The sequence below is a fragment of the Rattus rattus genome, chromosome 14 (genome assembly GCF_011064425.1).
Source record: "Rattus rattus isolate New Zealand chromosome 14, Rrattus_CSIRO_v1, whole genome shotgun sequence".
NCBI classification, from domain to species: Eukaryota; Metazoa; Chordata; class Mammalia; order Rodentia; family Muridae; genus Rattus; species Rattus rattus.
The window spans coordinates 70,126,417-70,132,416 of record NC_046167.1 but is presented as its reverse complement, the minus strand read 5'-3'; the positions used below and the strand labels follow the sequence as shown (position 1 = coordinate 70,132,416).

At 51.9% G+C, this 6,000-nt stretch overlaps 1 protein-coding gene across 1 annotated transcript in view; it reads left to right on the top strand.

Moving 5' to 3' along the window:
- The first annotated feature begins 283 nt into the window (after positions 1 to 283).
- Sema4d (semaphorin 4D) overlaps positions 284 to 6,000 on the top strand; it is a 76,139-nt gene continuing 70,422 nt past the window's right edge. Inside the window, 1 exon segment of the mRNA XM_032919615.1 lies at positions 284 to 355. The gene's annotated coding sequence lies outside the window, so the exon portion shown is untranslated.

The window sequence follows — 6,000 nt, the reverse complement described above, 5'->3', positions numbered from 1 at the left end:
ATCATCTCCTGCCCCTCTCCGATTTTCTTAGTTTGTGCTGGGGAGCCTCTGCTGCTCTAATTCCTGGCTCTACCAGAGAAAATAAGCCAGGGAGGGGCAGACAGGGCCACCACCCTTCCCGTTGCTGGTGGGGTTGTCCTGTATGGCTCAGCTAGCAGACATGCTGATGTGCTGGCCGTTTCGGCAGACTGCTGTACTCTAATGGAGTCTCATGTGCATATGTTAGTGTGTGCGTGTCTGACTCACTTTGGTTCTGCTCATTCCCCCTTTCCAATTCTTGTTTCAGACCCTGCTAATACCTCGGAAACACAGCCAAGTTCTGGATACCGGCATGTCCGACGACACTGATCCCTAGGTGAGTAACTAAATCTGCCGCCAAGGAAGATTCCCTTGGGAGGTGGCCCCATGAGTCAGCAGTTGGTTCTGTTCTATACCTGGCCCTGTGGTCTGATTAGAGAACCAGGAAAAGTCTGTCCGTGCAGACCTAGGCATTTTTGTCTCAGAGCTCTGTCTGGGTGAGGAATGGGGCATTGAAGGTCCCGTGTGGATGGAGGGAGAAAGGCTGCCAGCAAAGGGCTTCTGGGTAAAGCCCATTCAGGTGATGAATTCCTCACTTTTCTGTTGTGCAATTTCCAACAATAGCAACTTAAAGGAAGGAAGGGTTCATTCGCTGGTCATGGCAGGTGGGCAGCCGCAGCAGGATCTAGTCAACATCTGTAGTCAGGAAGCTGAGGGAAACAATGTTGCTAGTCAGCTCGCCATCTCTTTATTCAACCTGGAACCCCACGGCATGGGATAGAACAACCCATATTCAGGACAGGTCTCCAGGCCTCAGCTGAACCTCTCTGGAAACACCCTCACAGACACACCCACCAACGCATGCTTCCATGTGACTCAAAATCCAGTCGGTTGACAATGAAGAGTTACCATCAAAACACCTGAGTCAGCACCAACTTCCGACTTCCTGGGCAAGACAGGAGGGAGCTGGGGTTGAGTCCTGGCATGGGTTGTCCTTTCTGGTCTCCCTAAAAAATCCCCTGGGGGTTCTGTGTTCAGGAGCATGTACTGGGTCTTTGAAGGCAGCCTGTCTCTCTCCTGTGGGAGCTTCCTTGCTTCTCTCCTGTGTTCTCAGCTACTGCATGACCCTGGAGTAGGGAAGTCTGTGAAGGTGGCAGGTCAGGTTGGGGCCGGGAGGGTGACATACCAGCCCTTCATGGTCACTACACTTGTGTGTTCAGGGTGATGGACAGCAGAGGCCCTGTGGGTTTGTCTGAGCCTCAGGAAGGCTGTGGTATATGGGCCCTGCTGCAAGTGCAGCAGCTATGCTACCTCATCTCAGTAGCTCCAGGAGGAGGGTATCGGTACTCTTGTCACAGGCGAGGCACTATATGGTGAAGGGAACATATTCAGCCATTTTCTGAGGGGTATCTCCAGCTTTGTCTGTGATCTCCTCTCAGCCACTGCGACATCCATCTCCCATCACTCCAAGAGGCTCTGACTGACGGTTTGTAGGAACACACCTGCATTCAGTGGGCTTTTTCAGCGTGGTTTTTGTCTCCACGCCCGTCATCCCTCAAGTGTCTGCATCTTGTCTAGAAACCCCATTGGGTTGGCCTGCCGTTAGCATAGGATGTTAGCTGCTGGCTCAGAGGTTGCCCAAGGCTCGACTTTCACATCACGGATGCAGTCATGTCCTTCTCTGCTGTTGGACTGTGTGCATGTTTGTTCCCCAGAGTCAGCAAGGAGAAAGAGCACGGTACAGTAAAGCGTTTGAGAGCAGGAGGAGAGAGGGCTCACACTTGCACGGCTCTCTGCCGTCCAGCGCTGTCACGGACCGTTCTTGCGATCTCAGTGTGTCTAATTTTAAGAAAGGAACTCTGTCCTAGGTTTCTGTGTGCTTGGAAAAGCACGGAGCACCCTCCGTGCTGTCTGTCACCCCGCAGAGGTCTTGGAGGGCAGCTCCCGAGGATAAGGGGGACCGCTGTAGTTTGCATATAAAAGGCTGCTTAGAAAGGAAATACTTGGGGATATTGAGCTGTATTTTGTAGGGTTTGCATCGAGGTGGAAACTAAAACAAATTTTCAGGATCTTTCCCATCGTGAAGAGGCCCAAACGAGCAGCTTTGCCTTTAGTGGGTCCTCAGAGTGGGGACAAAGCAGGCATTGTCCTTACTGTTGCCCCTGGGGGCCCGTCTCTATGACGCCATGGTGGAAATCTAGCCAAGAATCCAAGAGTGGCCTCTGGGAGAAGCTGGTGTGTCCAGGCAGGGAAGGCAGCAGCCAGAAGGTTCTGTGGGGCCTGGCTAACAAGCATGGTTTGGGGGTGCTTGGGTGTCCTTTGGGTCTTTTTGGGAATACTGAGCATAGGACAGGGCAGATGTCAGGATTAGCGACAGGCCTCGCTTGGTGGCAAAGCTGTATCTCACCTGCAGTTCTGTTCTTAGCGCCTTGATCTTCCCTGTGTGCTTGGAAAAGGGACACACAGAGTATGGGAGGTAAAGAGGTTCGAGTCTGACCGCACTTTGAAGCCACTCAAGCTTTAAAATTCTGTCTTTGGACTAGAGAGATGGCTCAGGGGTTAAGAGCACTGAGTGCTCTTCCAGAGGTCCTGAGTTCAAATCCCAGCAACCACATGGTGGCTCACAACCATCTCATTACAGATGTTTTGCTTTTTTTTTTTTAAAGATGTGTTTATTATATTTATGTGTCTGCGTTTGTATGTGCGTATGCTCCATGCATGAAGGTGCTGTGGACAGCCTGCTGGGGGTGCCGAGAACTGGGTCCCAGTTCTCTACAAGAGCAAGAAGTATTCCTAACCTCTGAACTGTCTATGATATCTCAGCCCCAGCCATGAGGCCTTTCTGAGCCCATTGTGTGCATGCCGCAGCACTGCTCCAGTGTGCCCAGCCCTGGAGTAGGCTTGGCTGACTGTACCTACCCCTAAGTGTGCCCAAGTACTAAGTGTGCTACTCTCCAGTGTGCTCAAGTGCCTTGGGACTGACAACTTTTATATAGGAGGGATGCCTTATTTTTAGTAAGTGTGTAAAATAAAAGCTTTGAGCAGGGCCACTGTAGATTTAATTAAAGGCCGGTAAAATGGGAGACGAGTACTTCTGTCTGTTTCGTGGGAGGGTCTCTCTGGTCCTGTGGGTGCAGTCCTGTGAGGCTGTGACCTGAATAATGCCCAGTCGTCCCCCCCCCCATCCCCCAAGGCATCAAGGGTCTAGTAGGTACAGAGCCAAAGGCTCCGAGACCCATTAGTATACAGAACTCTCACCTCTGGGGCATCAGCCAGATGCTAGGACCACAGTGTACATCACCAGTGGGCGTTGCATTAGAAATGTAAAAAATGGCAGGTCCTCCAGTGTCTCTGAACTGACAGGAGATATGCAATTTAGCACTGTCCAGCCTCTTCAAGCACAGAGGGGCCAGCCCAGACCTCGGACTTGGCCTTGGTCACAGCAAAGTATCTATTTCTAGTGACTGGAAGCATCCTTGGAGCCAAACATTTATATTAGCAGCCCCATATGGGACATATTGCTCTCCTGTGCTTAGTCCCCATACCACCCAGTCACAAATGAGTACTATGCCTGGCCCAGGTACAGGAGTGTGGCTGTTGAAAACCAAAGCCTGCTTTGAAGATCCAGCACCCAGAAGGCATTGCACAATGCCCCTTTCTGAAGTGTGTTGAGTGCATGTCAGAAGGCTGTATTGTGCATATTTGTGTACTGGATTAAATGAGATAGATTATGAGAAAGCATTTACTCTGCTGTCCTGGCCATCCATGCAGTCAGTGGTGTGTGTTGTCTGCTGTGCATGCATGCGTGCGTGCGTGCGTATACGCACACGTGCCATGTACTGTGTTTGTCGAGCAGTGTGGATCTGGAATGATATGGATGCCTTGAGTTTAAATTTGCTCTTCCAGAGGTCCTGAGTTCAATTCCCAGCAACTGCATGGTGGCTCACGACCGTTTATAAAGGGATCTGATGCCCTCTCTGGCATGTAAGTGGCATGTAGGTGGCATGCAGGCATACAGGCAAGACAGAGCACTCCACATTCCACATCATGGTTGTGTCCTGACTGCAGTGGTGGCTTGCTCAGCCTGTGTGTCATGTTTGTGCGAGCCCATGCCTTTGTGGGAGGGGAGCCACCTCATAAATACCCGCCCCCCCATACCATGTGACTTGCTTTGAGTAGCTCGAGTGGAGGGGGCTGATGCCCATGCAGCTGCAGGACCCGCACAACTCTAGGAAAAGACCTCAGGCACTCCCACATCTGGTCAGGCTATTTTTATCCTACAAAGGGCTCCTTTTCCCCTGTGGACAGCCTGCATGTGGTGATGCTGTCACGCACATGAGCAGAGCCCATGAAACGGGCCTCGAGGTGATTTCTAGATGCACCGTTGAGTTCCCAGCTACAAGCCTGGGTCTCCCAGTTTTCTGCCTTTCGCTCTGCGGCGTGTGGATGCTGGTTCCCAGAGGGCAGGTGGAACTGTGGGCCCTTAGGTGGTCTGCCGCAAGGAGGCTGGCCCTTCTAAGTTGTTTCTATCTACCCAGCTGTGGAGGAGTTCTCTGAAGCCTACTGCACCCTGGCATAGGGGCCTGAGCGGAACAGCAAGTGCTAAACTGCTGGGGAAGACAGGTGGGATCGCTGAGGTCAAGTGGGAGAAGAGACAGTGTATGTTGTGTGGAGAGATCCACATCATATTTAAAAGGAAGGGCTATTAGAACATAGGCCATGGGGCTGGGGATTTAGCTCAGTGGTAGAGCGCTTACCTAGGAAGCGCAAGGGCCCGGGTTCGGTCCCCAGCTCCGAAAAAAAGAATCAAAAAAAAAAAAAAAAAAAAAAAGAACATAGGCCATGTTCATAGGCAGAGCTGGTCCCACAGGGATACCCCGTAGATGAGCCCTTCGGAGTGTCCTCTGAGCTGGACATATGGGTTGGGAATTGGATGAGGATCCCACCCTGGATAACGTGTGTCTGCAGTTTTCCTCCTCCCGAGGTTGCCTCGTGTTTAGAAGTCAGGGCCATCATGATCCTAGATGGCGCATGTTTGACTGAACGGGGGGGGGACGGGGACGGGACTGCTCATTCGTGCAGATAACACTGTAGACTGATATCTTCTCTTCCCCCGAGAACCTGGGAGGCCTGAGTGTGTGAATCATGCAGGTGGGGTAGGGCAGGCCCCAGTACCTATGAGAGGCACACCAGACTCTGAGACCCAGGCTTAGCCGTTGTGTGCTGCTTTGCTCTTGACGGCTTTCTGCAGATTCTGTGACTCTCCTAGGGATGTCAGGTGCTGCCCCGGGCACCTCGTTAATGCGGTCTTGTGTGAATAGCTCCTAGGAGTGTGAGCAGATTAAAGGTCTTTTAATGGAGAGCTCATGGGGGCTTATCAGGGAGTATCCAAATGCAGCAACAGGCACCCCAGGGTGGGGGTGGGGGCAGGCAGACAGCCAGGGGAGTCAAGATGTTGAGAAGAGAAGGCTCTGTGGAATGAGGGAGACCCGGGAGCAGTGGGCTGCCAGAATGGGTTTTATCCCAACCTGCCTGGGCCCTGTGGTGCCTAATGTCCCATCAGACATTGCTCTGAATGTCTGGAAGGTGTTCTGATTTTTTTTTCCTCCTTAACATGTGTGTGCATGTGTGCATGTGTGTGTGTGTGCATGTGTGCATGTGTGTGTGTGCTCGCGCATATGCGCCAGGACCTGGTTGTGCCATACATGCTTGTGGAGGTCTGTGGGCTAGGTCAGAGTCTTCCCCTTCCACCTTAATGAAACAGGGTCTCATTTACTTGTTCGCTTGTCTCCTCTGTGTGTGACAGACTTATTGACCCATGATCTTCTGGGGCTTCTGTATCCACCTCCCATCTCCCTGGGAGACTGGAACTGGGGTTACAGATAATGCTACTGTATTTGGCTTTATTTGGGTTCTGGGGGCTCAAGCCCAGGTCCTCATGGTGGCACAGCAATCATTTTACTCACTGAGCCATCTCTCCAG